This window comes from Arachis stenosperma, chromosome 3 (assembly GCF_014773155.1).
Source record: "Arachis stenosperma cultivar V10309 chromosome 3, arast.V10309.gnm1.PFL2, whole genome shotgun sequence".
NCBI classification, from domain to species: Eukaryota; Viridiplantae; Streptophyta; class Magnoliopsida; order Fabales; family Fabaceae; genus Arachis; species Arachis stenosperma.
The window spans coordinates 134,579,515-134,593,287 of NC_080379.1; the positions used below are offsets into that span (position 1 = coordinate 134,579,515).

The window sequence follows — 13,773 nt, forward strand, 5'->3', positions numbered from 1 at the left end:
CTTTATCCCTTGGAACTCAGAATGATTGGCTTCTTTAGGAACTCAGAATCCAGATAGTGTTATTGATTCTCTTAGTTAAGTATGATGATTCTTGAACACAGCTACTTTATTGAGTCTTGGCTGTGGCCCAAAGCACTCTGTCTTCCAGTATTACCACCGGATACATACATGCCACAGACACATAATTGGGTGAACCTTTTCAGATTGTGACTCAGCTTTGCTAAAGTCCCCAACTAGAGGTGTCCAGGGTTCTTAAGCACACTCTTATTGCCTTGGATCACAACTCTTTTTCTTTCTTTTTCTTTCTTTTTCTATATTTTTTTCGGTTTTTTTTTTTTTTTTTTGCTTCTCCTCTTTTTTTTTTTCACTGCTTTTTCTTGCTTCAAGAATCATTTTTATGATTTTTCAGATCCTCAGTAACATGTCTCCTTTTTCATCATTCTTTCAAGAGCCAACATTCATGAACCACAAATTCAAAAGACATATGCACTGTTCAAGCATACATTTAGAGAACAAAAGTGTTGCCACCACATCAAAATAATTAAACTGTTATAAAATTCAAAATTCATGCAATTCTTTTCCTTTTCAATTAAGCACGTTTTTATTTAAGAAAGGTGATGGATTCATAGGACATTCATAACTTTAAGGCATAGACACTAAGACACTAATGATCATAAGACACAAACATGGATAAACATAAGCACTAAAATTCGAAAAACAGAAGAATAAAGAACAAGGAAATCAAGGAACGGGTCCACCTTAGTGATGGCGGCTCTTCCTTCCTCTTGAAGGTCCTATGGAGTGCTTGAGCTCCTCAATGTCTCTTCCTTGCCTTTGTTGCTCCTCTCTCATGATTCTTTGATCTTCTCTTATTTCATGGAGGAGAATGGAGTGTTCTTGGTGCTCCACCCTTAGTTGTCCCATGTTGGAACTCAATTCTCCTAGGGAGGTGTTTAGTTGCTCCCAATAGTTTTGTGGAGGAAAGTTCATCCCTTGAGGCATCTCAGGGATCTCATGATGAGAGGGGTCTCTTGTGTGCTCCATCCTTTTCTTGGTAATGGGCTTATCCTCATCAATGGTGAAGTCTCCCTCTATGTCAACTCCAACTGAATAACAGAGGTGACAAATGAGGTGAGGGAAGGCTAACCTTCCTAAGGTAGAGGACTTATCCGCTACCTTGTAGAGTTCTTGGGCTATAACCTCATGAACTTCCACTTCTTCTCCAATCATGATGCTATGGATCATGATGGCCCGGTCTAAAGTAACTTCGGACCGGTTGCTAGTGGGAATGATTGAGCGTTGGATAAACTCCAACCATCCTCTAGCCACTGGTTTGAGGTCATGCCTTCTCAATTGAACCGGCTTGCCTCTTGAATCTCTCTTCCATTGTGCGCCCTCTTCACATATGATTGTGAGGACTTGGTCCAACCTTTGATCAAAGTTGACCCTTCTTGTGTAAGGATGTTCATCTCCTTGCATCATAGGCAAGTTGAACGCCACCCTCACACTTTCCGGACTAAAATCCAAGTATTTCCCCCGAACCATAGTAAGATAATTCTTTGGATCCGGGTTCATACTTTGATCATGGCTCTTGGTGATCCATGCATTGGCATAGAACTCTTGAACCATCAAGATTCCAACTTGTTGAATGGGGTTGGTAAGTACTTCCCAACCTCTTCTTTGGATCTCATGGCGGATCTCCGGATATTCACCCTTTTTGAGTGAAAAGGGGACCTCGGGGATCACCTTCTTCAAGGCCACAACTTCATAAAAGTGGTCTTGATGCACCCTTGAGATGAACCTATCCATCTCCCATGACTCGGAGGTGGAAGCTTTTGCCTTCCCTTTCCTCTTTCTAGAGGTTTCTCCGGCCTTGGATGCCATAATGGTTATGGAAAAACAAAAAGCAATGCTTTTACCACACCAAACTTAAAATGTTTGCTCGTCCTCGAGCAAAAGAAGAAAGAAGAGAGTAGATGAAGAAGAAATGAGGAAGAGGGAGATGGTGGTGTTATGGTTGTGGGAAAATGAAGGGTTTAAGAAGGGTTTATATAGGAGAGAGGGGAGAAGAGGTTCGGCCATTATGGGTGGGTTTGGGAGGGAAAGTGGTTTGAATTTGAAGGGTGAGGTTGGTGGGGTTTTATGAAGGATGGATGTGAGTGGTGAAGAGAAAGATGGGATTTGATAGGTGAAGGGTGTTTGGGGAAGAGGTGTTGAGGTGATTGGTGAATGGGGGAAGAAGAGAGAGAGTGGTGGTGGGGTCCTGTGGGGTCCACAGATCCTGTGGTGTCAAGGAAAAGTCATCCCTGCACCAAATGTTGCTCAAAATCACGTTTTGAGGCATTTCTGGCGTTAAACGCCGGGCTGATGCCCATTCCTGGCGTTTAACGCCAGGTTATTACCCTTTTCTGGCGTTTAACGCCAGTCTGGTGCCCCTTTCTGGCGTTAAACGCCCAGAATGGTGCCAGACTGGGCGTTAAACGCCCAACTGCTAGGTTTACTGGCGTTTGAACGCCAGCAACATCTTCCTCCAGGGTGTGCTGTTTTTCTTCCTGTTTTTCATTTTGTTTTTGCTTTTTTAATGGATTTTGTGACTTCTTATGATCATCAACCTACAAAAAACGTAATATAACAAAAGAAACTATATAAATTATAATCATTGGGTTGCCTCCCAACAAGCGCTTCTTTAATGTCAGTAGCTTGACAGAGAGCTCTCATGGAGCCTCACAGATACTCAGAGCAATGTTGGAACCTCCCAACACCAAACTTAGAGTTTGAATGTGGGGGTTCAACACCAAACTTAGAGTTTGGTTGTGGCCTCCCAACACCAAACTTAGAGTTTGACTGTGGGGGCTCTTCTTGACTCTGATTTGAGAGAAGCTCTTCATGCTTCATCTCTATGGTGACAGAGGGATATCCTTGAGCCTTAAACACAAAGGATTCTCCATTCACTTGAATGATCAGTTCACCTCCATCAACATCAATCACAGCCTTTGCTGTGGCTAGGAAGGGTCTGCCAAGGATGATGGTTTCATCCATGCACTTCCCAGTCTCTAGGACTATGAAATTAGTAGGGATGTAATGGTCTTCAATCTTAACCAAAACATTCTCTACAAGTCCATAAGCTTGTTTTCTTGAGTTGTCTGCCATCTCTAGTGAGATTTTTGCAGCTTGTACCTCAAAGATCCTTAGCTTCTCCATTACTGAGAGAGGCATGAGGTTTACACTTGACCCTAAGTCACACAGAGCCTTCTTGAAGGTCATGGTGCCTATGGTACAGGGTATTGAAAACTTCCCAGGATCTTGTTTCTTTTGAGGTAATTTCTGCCTAGACAAGTCATCCAGTTCTTTGGTGAGCAAAGGGGGTTCATCCCAAGTCTCATTTCCAAATAACTTGTCATTTAGCTTCATGATTGCTCCAAGGTATTTAGCAACTTGCTCTTCAGTGACATACTCATCCTCTTCAGAGGAAGAATACTCATCAGAGCTCATGAAAAGGCAGAAGTAAGTCCAATGGAATCTCTATGGTCTCATGTTGAGTCTCAGATTCCCATGGTTCCTCATTGGGGAACTCATTGGAGTCTAGTGCACGCCCATTGAGGTCTTCCTCAGTGGCGTTCACTTCCTCCCTTTCCTCTCCAAATTCGGCCATATTGATGGCTTTGCACTCTCCTTTTGGATTTTCTTCTGTGTTGCTTGGAAGAGTACTTGGAGGGAGTTCAGTAACTTTCTTGCTCAGCTGTCCCACTTGTCCTTCCAAATTCCTAATGGAAGACCTTGTTTCAGTCATGAAACTTTGAGTGGTTTTGATTAGATCAGAGACCATGGTTGCTAAGTCAGAGGGGTTCTGCTTAGAATTCTCTGTCTGTTGCTGAGAAGATGATGGAAAAGGTTTGCCATTGTTAAACCTGTTTCTTCCACCATTATTATTGAAACCTTGTTGAGGTCTCTCTTGATTCTTCCATGAGAGATTTGGGTGATTTCTTCATGAAGAATTATAGGTGTTTCCATAGGGTTCTCCTAGGTAATTCACCTCTTCCATTGAAGGGTTCTCAGGATCATAAGCTTCTTCCTCAGATGAAGCCTCCTTAGTACTGCTTGGTGCATTTTGCATTCCAGACAAATTTTGAGAAATCAAATTGACTTGTTGAGTCAATATCTTGTTCTGAGCCAATATGGCATTCAGAGCATCAATCTCAAGAACTCCTTTCTTCTGACTTGTCCCATTGTTCACAGGATTCCTTTCAGAAGTGTACATGAATTGGTTATTTGCAACCATTTCAATGAGCTCTTGAGCCTCTGTAGGCGTCTTCTTCAGATGAAGAGATCCTCCAGCAGAGCTATCCAAAGACATCTTGGATAGTTCAGAGAGACCATCATAGAAAATACCTATGATGCTCCATTCAGAAAGCATGTCAGAAGGACATTTTCTGATTAATTGTTTGTATCTTTCCCAAGCTTCATAGAGGGATTCTCCATCCTTCTGTCTGAAAGTTTGGACTTCCACTCTAAGCTTGCTCCATCTTTGAGGTGGAAAGAACTTTGCCAAGAAGGCATTGACTAGCTTTTCCCAAGAGTCCAGGCTTTCTTTAGGTTGAGAGTCCAACCATATCCTAGCTCTGTCTCTTACAGCAAAAGGGAATAGCATCAGTCTATAGACCTCAGGGTCTACCCCATTAGTCTTGACTGTGTCACAGATTTGCAAGAATTCAGCTAAGAACTGATGAGGATCTTCCATTGGAAGTCCATGGAACTTGCAATTCTGTTGCATTAGAGAAACTAATTGAGGCTTAAGCTCAAAGGTGTTTGCTCCAATGGCAGGGATAGAGATGCTTCTCCCATAAAAATCAGGAGTAGGTGCAGTAAAGTCATCCAGCACCTTCCTTGCAGTATTTGCATTATTGTTGTTTTCGGCTGCCATGTCTTCTTCTTCTTTGAAGAATTCGGTCAGGTCCTCTAAAGAGAGTTGTGCTTTGGCTTCTCTTAGTTTTCTCTTCAAGGTCCTTTCGGGTTCAGGGTCAGCTTCAACAAGAATGCCTTTGTCTCTGCTCCTGCTCATATGAAAGAGAAGAGAACAAGAAAATGTGGAGTCCTCTATGTCACAGTATAGAGATTCCTTGAGGTGTCAGAGGAAAAGAGAAATAGAAAGAAGAAGGAGAAGAAGAATTCGAACTTTACTTAGATAAGGTTCGAATTGTGCATTAAGAAGGAGTGGTACTCCATAAATAGAAGGATGTAAGGAGGAGGGGAGTAATTTTTTTAATTAAAAATATTTTGAAAACATTTTTGAAAAACACTAATTGATTTTCAAAAACAAAAGTGGGAAAGAAGTAAAGTGATTTTTGAAAAAGATTTTGAAATTAGAAATTAAAAAGATTTGATTGAAAACTATTTTGAAAAAGATGTAGTTAAGAAGATATGATTGGTTTTAAAAAGATGTGATTGAAAAGATATGATTTGAAAGCAATTTTAAAAAAGATTTGATTTGAAAACAATTTTAAAAGATTTGATTTTGAAAGTTAATGACTTGCCTAACAAGAAAAGATATGATTCAAACATTTAAACCTTTCTCAACAGAAAAGGCAATATACTAGAGATGTTCAATCAAATCATTAATTGTTAGTAAGTATCTTTGAAAAAGGAAAGAAATTGATTTTGAAAACATTTGATTGAAAAGATATGATTTGAAAAAGATTTGATTTTGAAAAACTTTGAAAAAAATTGATTTGAAAGCAAAATCTTCCCCCTAGCACCATCCTGGCGTTAAACGCCCAGAATGGTATCCATTCTGGCGTTTAACGCCCAAAATGCACCCTTTTTGGGCGTTAAACGCCCAACCAGGTACCCTGGCTGGCGTTTAAACGCCAGTCTGCCTTCTTCACTGGGCATTTTTGAATGCCCAGCTTTTTCTGTATAATTCCTCTGCAGTATGTTCTGAATCTTTAATTCTCTGTATTATTGACTTAAAAAGACACAAAATAAAAAATATTTTTGGATTTTTAATAATCAAAATGCAACAAGAATCAAATAACAATGCATGCAAGACACTAAACTTAGCAGTTTGTATACTACTGACACTATATGAGACACATAAACACTCAAGTCAAAAGAATTCAAAGATCAGAGTAAGAAATCATCAAGAATTACTTGAAGATCCTTAAAACATATGAATGAATGCATGCAATTGACACCAAACTTAAAATGAGACACTAGACTCAAGCAAGAAATATTTTTGGTTTTTATGATTTTCTAATTTTTTTTTGTGTTTTTCGAAAATTAAGTGAAAACATCAAAATTCTTAATGAGAATTTCAGAATTCAGTGCAATGCTAGTCTAAGACTCCGGTCCAGGAATTAGACATGGCTTCACAGCCAGCCAAGCTTTCAAAGAAAGCTTCGGTCCAAAACACTAGACATGGCCAAAGGCCAGCCAAGCCTTAGCAGATCACTGCTCCAAAAGCAAGGTCAACAAGCTCTTGTGATGATAAGTTGAAACCTCGGTCCAATGAAATTAGACATGGCTTTACAGCCAGCCAGATTTCAACAAATCATCATGAAACTCTAGAATTCATCTTCAAGAATTTCGAAAAAAAATAAATGCCTAATCTAAGCAACAAGATGAACCGTCAGTTGTCCATACACAAGAACAATCCCCGGCAACGGCGCCAAAAACTTGGTGCACGAAATTGTGATCAATACTTTTCAAAACATAAACAATCCCCGGTAATGGCTCCAAAGACTTGGTGCTCACTACCATGGCATAAACACAACTTCGCACAACTAACCAGCAAGTGCACTGGGTCGTCCAAGTAATAAACCTTACGCGAGTAAGGGTCGATCCCACGGAGATTGGTGGTATGAAGCAAGCTATGGTCATCTTGTAAATCTCAGTCAGGCAGACTCAAATGGGTATGGTGATGAACGAAAATAACATAAAAGATAAAGATAGAGATACTTATGTATATCATTGGTGAGAGCTTCAGATAAGCGAATGAAGATGCCTTCCCTTCCGTCTCTCTGCTTTCCTAATGTCTTCATCCAATCCTTCTTACTCCTTTCCATGGCAAGCTTGTGTAGGGTTTCACTGTTGTCAATGGCTACCTCCCATCCTCTCAGTGAAAACTAATGCTCACGCACTCTGTCACAGTACGGCTAATCACCGGTTGGTTCCCTCCCCTACTGGAATAGAATCCCTCTTTTGCGTCTGTCACTAACGCCCAGCAGGTTACAAGTTTGAAGCACGTCACAGTCATTCAATCATTGAATCCTACTCAGAATACCACAGACAAGGTTAGACCTTCCGGATTCTCTTGAATGCCGCCATCAGTTTTTGCCTATACCACGAAGACTCCGATTAAAGAATCCAAGAGATATTCACTAAGCCTCAAATGCTTGTAGAACAAGAATGGTTGTCAGTCACCTTGTTCATGAGTGAGAATGATGATGAGTGTCACAGATCATCACATTCATCAAGTTGAAGAACAAGTGATATCTTGGTAAAAGAACAAGCGGAATTGAATGGAAGAACAATAGTAATTGCATTAATACTCGAGGTACAGCAGAGCTCCACACCTTAATCTATGGTGTGTAGAAACTCCACCGTTGAAAATACATAAGAACAAGGTCTAGGCATGGCCGAATGGCCAGCCTCCCAAAGTGAGTTCAATCATCAAAACATGATCAAAAGACTCTCTATGATCTAAGAACTAGATGTCCAAAGATTTCAAAAAATACAATAGTAAAAGGTCCTACTTATAGAAAACTAGTAGCCTAAGGTGTACAAAGATGAGTAAATGACATAAAAATCCACTTTCGGGCCCACTTGGTGTGTGCTTGGGCTGAGCAATGAAGCATTTTCGTGTAGAGACTCTTCTTGGAGTTAAACGCCAGCTTTTATGCCAGTTTGGGCGTTTAACTCCCATTTAGGTGCCAGTTCCGGCGTTTAACGCTGGAATTTCTTGAGGTGACTTTGAACGCCGGTTTGGGCCATCAAATCTTGGGCAAAGTATGGACTATCATATATTGCTGGAAAGCCCAGGATGTCTACTTTCCAACGCCGTTGAGAGCGCGCCAATTGGGCTTCTGTAGCTCCAGAAAATCCACTTCGAGTGCAGGGAGGTCAGAATCCAACAGCATCTGCAGTCCTTTTCAGTCTCTGAATCAGATTTTTGCTCAGGTCCCTCAATTTCAGCCAGAAAATACCTGAAATCACAGAAAAACACACAAACTCATAGTAAAGTCCAGAAAAGTGAATTTTAACTAAAAACTAATAAAAATATACTAAGAACTCAACTAAAACTACTAAAAATATACTAAAAACAATGCCAAAAAGCGTACAAATTATCCGCTCATCAATGCTTTCTATTTTTTCAGACATGGTTGAAAATTTCATTGAGGTATTTATGGATGACTTCTCTAATTTTGGTGATTCTTTTAATTCTTGCCTTAAGCATCTAGCTTTGGTCTTGAAACGGTGTCAAGAAACAAAGGACAAGAAAACTTGATGATGCTCTCTGGATATACAGGATAGCTTTCAAGACCCCTATTGAAATATCTCTATACTAGTTAGTCTATGGTAAGGCTTGTCATTTGCCTCTAGAGTTGGATCACAAAGCATATTGGGCAATAAAGTTTCTGAATTTTGATGCCAAAGTTACAGAAGAGAAAAAGTTGATTTAGCTGAATGAGCTTGATGAGTTCCGGTGCTCTACCTATGAGAGTGCCAAGCTCTACAAGGAGAAGGCCAAAAAGTGGCATGATAGAAAGATAGCTTCAAGAGTTTTTGATCCTGGCCAAAAAGTTTTACTATTTAACTCTCGGTTCAAACTCTTTCCTAGGAAGCTCAAGTCTAGATGGTCAGGACCCTTTGTGGTCACTGAAGTGTCACCCTATGGTCATGTGGAACTTCAAGATCGGAATTCAGACAGCAAATTCATAGTCAATGGCCAGCGAGTAAAACATTATCTTGGAGATGAGATTGATTGCCGAGGATTCACCCATCTGCTGACATAGCAGATGTGAATGTCAAGCTAATGACAGTAAAGAAGCGCTTGTTGGGAGGTAACCTAACCACAAGTATCCTTTAGTTTATTTCAGTTTTATTTTGGTTTGATTTCATTTCATTTTATTTTTCATTGATTCTCATAGTTTTCCTAGGTTTTCTAATGTTTGTGGTCATGTACAACACTTAGAACAGGGACAGAAAGATTCAGACAGAAGAATAGAACACCTTGGAGATGACATGCTGGGAGCACTAAATGCCAGGGAGGGCGTTTAGCGCCAAAAGGGGTGCAAAGGCTTGGCGCTAAATGCCAGTAAGGGCGTTTAGCGCCAGCAGAGGAGTTTTGGATGGGGCATTTGACGCCCCAAATGGGCGTTCCAACTCAAACATTACCCCCTTGGGGCGTTTCACGTACAAAATGAGCGTTTAACGCCACCAAGGATAAAAAAAGGGGGTTGCGGGCGTTTAATGCCAGAAGGGGGCAGAGCCATCCCCACTTGGGCGCTAAATGCCAGGGAAGGCGTTTAGCGTCACCAAGGGGGTCAATTTCCTATCAAAATCTTCTAAATCCCACGCATATCTGTTCATATCAAATCTTTTTTTATCTCCCTTCTTTCCTCCTTTCTCACTACTTACCTTCATCCATCAAATTCTTTTTGTCCCAACCAATTCCATAACATATCTCACCATATATTAATCATATCTTTTCATATCATATCTCCCACTCTCAAAATTCAGTCCAACTTTTCCCACCCCCACCATGACCGAAATCACATTCCCCCACCCCTATAAATACCACCTCAGTTCTCACCTCTCCTCACCCCCTTTATTCCACTCTCCATTCTTTCTTTCGTCTCTCCTTGTTTCTTCCTATTTTCCCTTCTATTGCTCGAGGATGAGTAAAAATTTTAAGTTTGGTGTTGGAACACTCCGCTTTTCACTCCCCTCACACTCTCCATAGCACCAAAAGTTGGAGAATCCTCTTCAAGAAAAATGAAGAAAAAAGCTCCCTCCACAATCCCACATGAGCTCCACCGGTTCTACACTAAGATTCACGAGGAGCACTATTATAAGATTGTGAGCAAAAAAAGGTGATACCAGAGGTGAAGTTCGAATTAAAAGCTTATGAGTATCCAAAAATTTAGGAACAGATTCGAAACACGGGTTAGAAAATTCTATCCAACCTTGTAACTGAAGTCAGAGTTCTGAAGGTTAGAGACTTCTATGCAAATCTGTGGATGACGGACAAGCACAAGAATGAGCATCCTGAATTTAAGACTTAGTGCACCATGGTCCGAGAGAAGACCCTACAGTTTGGAACAGGAAGAGTGAGGAAGATACTTCAGCTGCGTCCATCTAGAGATGACCCTCACTCCTACAATAGGAGAGTCAGAGCTAATCCGAGGTTAGATAAAGTTCTCAAGGATATATGTCTCTCCGGAGCACAGTGGAGGAAGGATGCCAAGGGCCGGCCATACCAGCTAAGAAGAAATAATCTGAAGCCAGTTGCTAGAGGATGGTTGGATTTTATTCAACACTTCATCCTCCCCCACTAGTAACTGGTCCGAGGTTACTGTGAGGTGAGCTGTGATGATTCACTGAATTATGCTTGGCAATGAGGTGGAAGTTCATCAAGTGATACCTCTGGAGATATACAGCATCACAGCTAAGACCTATACCCTCACTAGAATTGCCTTCCTGTTCATACCCTGGGTCGAGCTGTCTGACCCGGGAAGTTCTACCGGCAAAGCGACCGACCTCTTCAGGTCAGGACAATCCGACCTCTTCTCAAAGAGCTCGGCCAAACTACCAGGAAAGCCCAGTAAAGGGCCCAAACAGAGGAACACGACCCGAATCCAAGGGCAACTCAAGCTTATAGAGATAAAGGCAGTTTTCTTAAAGATAAGATGACCTCGCTCGAAGATAAAGATAAGATAAGATAACTAACTTATCTTATCTAAGAAAGGTCTCTCTACACCATTATAAATACACTGGAGCACCCAAGTATAACTCACTCTCTGATTCTACAAAAAACATGTCTAATACCCTTGCTAACTTAAACATCGGAGTCCCTTGCAGGTACCACCACCCTCCAGTGACGAAGGATCAGCACTGATGACATGCCATCATGTCATGTTTTTCTATGCTTTTTCATACAAGAAATTGATGATTTGTGCTTAAATATTAAATGCTTTTGTACTTAATTGGTATATTTCTTTGATCTTTTAATTTTATAAATCATGTAGGAAATAAGAAGAAAAAGAAGCAAAGAAGCACAAAATAAGCTAAAAAGGAGAAAAAAAGAGCTTTGGGGCACACTTTGAAGTTGGAGCACACTTTGAAGCCTTAGGCCACGCTTTTAAAAGCGTGGCCCATGACCAAATCAAGGAAACAAGGGGGAATGCTCCGCTCTTGCCAAGAGCAGAGCATTATCGTGATGCAAAAATGAGCGTGGAAGCAAAATTTTCGCTAAGTTAAGCTTGGGCGCTCACAGCATGACTATGCCTTCTTCAAAGGACCATAACTTGAGCTACAGATGTCCGATTGATGTGCTTCTAGTTGTGTTGGAAAGCTGACATTCAGAGCTTTCCAACGATATATGGAAATCCATATTTGGCATGAAATTGAGGCACGAGTGAAAGACATCTTTAAGGACCAAAAACAAGCAAAAATGAATCAAAGTGGCTTCACCAGGATTCGAAGAGGGAGCCTCACTCCAAAGCAAAGTAGCGCTCACTTGGAGAGCACAGCGCTCTCTTGGAGAGCATTGTCGTGCTCTCTCCCAAAGAAAATGCAAGGAAATTGGGCAAGAATGCAACCCCCAAGTCTTGAACACGAGTACCTCACCAAGGAAGCAAGGATGCTATGCTCTCAAGGAGAGCAGAGCGCTACCCTGATGTACACTAGCTTGTCACGCATATTGCAAGGCCAAAGCAAGGCTTGGATGCTGCGCTCTTGGGGAGAGCTGAGCATTGCCCTGGGAGCAACACCCATGGGCCAAAATTCAATTAAAATTCCCTTTAAACCCAATTCTTCACCAATTGAACAAAGGCCATCCAGACCTACTCTTCCTCAAATTCAAAGCAAGCTAAGCCCATTATCATCACTCAAAGTCACAAGGATCAATTAGATTAGAATTTTCATTTTAATTGTAATTTGTTTTAACTTTCACTTTGTAAAGCCTATATAAGGCATCATTTTCATCTTTGTAAAGGGGAAGCTCCATTAGGGAAGGCTGACTGCACTAGGGAGCATTAGGAGTAGTAGAGAGCTCTCTCTTTAGTTTTTCTTTTCTGAGTTTGAATTTTGGATCAAGAATTGAAGGAATTCTGTTTCACTTGATCTGAAATCTCTTGTTCTTCTTCTGCATAATTTCAGAAAATTGAGAATTGAATCTGAGTTTTCATTTATTGCTTTCATCTTCTTTTTCTTCTGCAAATTGTTCTCTGATTTGATCAAGGAAGGGCTTGAGATCTAGACTTGTTCTCTAGTCTCATTGATTCCCTGATGATCTTCATTTGTCTCTTTAAACTTCAAAATTGAGTGGAATTACATTTTGTGTTGCTTCTTCAAGCATTTCTGTTTACTGCTGCATTTGATTTCATATTCTGGTTCTCGGATTGATTACTTTCTATTTTCATTGTTCCCAATTTACTTTCCTGCACTTTTGTTCCTCTGCACTTTACATTTGAGCCATTGTGATCTGAATTTACTTTTTGTTCATACCCTGGGTCGAGTTACCCGACCCGGGATGATTGGCGATAAAAGCGACCGACCTCCTTAGGTCGGACTAGCCGACCTCTTCTCAAAGAGCTCGGCCAAATCGACAGGAGAGCCTAGTAAAGGGCCCAAACAGAGGAACACGACCCAAATCCTAGGGCAACTCAAGCCTATAGAGATAAAGGCGGTTCCATTGAAGATACGCTGACCTCAACTCAAAGATAAAGATAAGATAAGATAACTAGAACCAAAAGACTTCAAACTCCCGGATATGACCCTGTATGATGGCACCACGGACCCCAACCACCACCTCAGCAACTTCAGAAGCAGAATGTACCATACCGACACCTCAGATGCTGTTCACTGTAAAGCCTTTCCAACAACTCTCACAAAGACAGCAATCCGATGGTTCGACAACCTACCCCCAAAGTCCATCTCAAGCTTTGATGACCTAGCTAAAAAATTCCTAGCCAGATTCTCCATTCAGAAAGATAAGGCCAAGCACGCCCCCAGCTTACTAGGGATCAAACAAGGAGATTGGGAGAGCCTCCGCAACTACATGGAGAGATTCAACAAAACGTGCATGGACATACAAAGTTTACCAACAGAGGCCGTCATCATGGGACTCATCAACGGCCTACGAGAGGGACCGTTTAGCCAGTCTATATAAAAAAACTACCCGACCTCCTTAGACGAAGTACAGGAACGAGCAGAAAAATATATCAACATGGAAGAAAACGCTCGGTTAGGAGAGACCTCAAAATCGGGGGCCTCCTACCGATACAAAGACAAGGAATCCAAGAGAAAAGAAGATCGACAAGGGGAGAAAATAAAAAAATACCATAATTACACTCCTCTCAGGGCATCCCTGGTCGAGATATACAAAGAAGTCTGCCATACAGAAAAAATCCCCCCAGCACAGCCACTCAAAAGACAAAAGGGGAGGAGGAAACCGGAAGGAATATTGTGAATACCATCGAGTCCGAGGACACTCCACAAACGAATGCTTCGACTTAAAAAATATCATAGAAAAATTGGAGAGAGAAGGAAAAT

General features: G+C 41.2%; 1 non-coding gene across 1 annotated transcript; it reads left to right on the plus strand.

The window, feature by feature from the left end:
- The first annotated feature begins 4,408 nt into the window (after positions 1-4,408).
- LOC130971856 (small nucleolar RNA R71) lies at positions 4,409-4,516 on the plus strand. Its single transcript, XR_009083061.1, has one exon. It is a non-coding gene; the product is annotated as a small nucleolar RNA R71 (small nucleolar RNA).
- Positions 4,517-13,773: the final 9,257 nt, after the last annotated feature.